Source organism: Nematolebias whitei, chromosome 9, assembly GCF_014905685.2.
Source record: "Nematolebias whitei isolate Nwh7 chromosome 9, NemWhi1, whole genome shotgun sequence".
Taxonomy (NCBI): Eukaryota; Metazoa; Chordata; class Actinopteri; order Cyprinodontiformes; family Rivulidae; genus Nematolebias; species Nematolebias whitei.
This window is the reverse complement of record NC_056506.1, coordinates 18,645,132-18,645,854: the sequence shown is the minus strand read 5'-3', so window position 1 is coordinate 18,645,854 and position 723 is coordinate 18,645,132.

The window sequence follows — 723 nt, the reverse complement described above, 5'->3', positions numbered from 1 at the left end:
TCCTCCTCCTCCTCCTCCTCCTCCTCCTCCTCCTCCTCCTCCTCCTCACCTCGATGTCCATAGATCCTGAGGGGAGCCAATGATGGAGAAGCGTGCCAACAACAGGAGAGGGTTGGGCCGATGGGAGCAGGAGGAGGAGAGCATCCTAACGAGGAGGACTGTTAATCTTTTCTCTAAGGGAGAGAAGTGGTGTGTGTGTGTGGGGGGGGGGGGGGTATGTTATTCTCAGCTGCAGTAACATGAAACATAACAAATAAACAATGCAAATGGACACATGCTAATATGTCCCTAAATCAAGGGCGGAGCCAGAGGGGTGGCAAGGGGTGGCACTTGGCCACCCTGAAATCTAAATGGCCACACCAGGTGCCACTCCAGTTGACTGACAAGTCACTGCATGTGGCGTTGAAAGATGAGCGATTAGAGTAAACCAGGTCACAGAACTGTTTTATATTTTTTCTAAAATTATAATTTAGAAATCAGATGATGATTTTAAATCAGAAAAATAATCTGTGGGAGAACCATCTGTAAATTCTGAAATGTCAAAATTCATCAGAGTGGTTAACTGGGTGTCCAAATACTTCTTTAAAACATCTTCAGTTGATCCAAAATGCTGCTGCCAGAGTCTTAACTGGAGTTAGTGGGAGAGATCATATTTCTCCAGTTTTAGTTTCTCTCCATTGGCTCCCTGTCAAGTCCAGTATAGAATTCAAAATCTTACTTCTA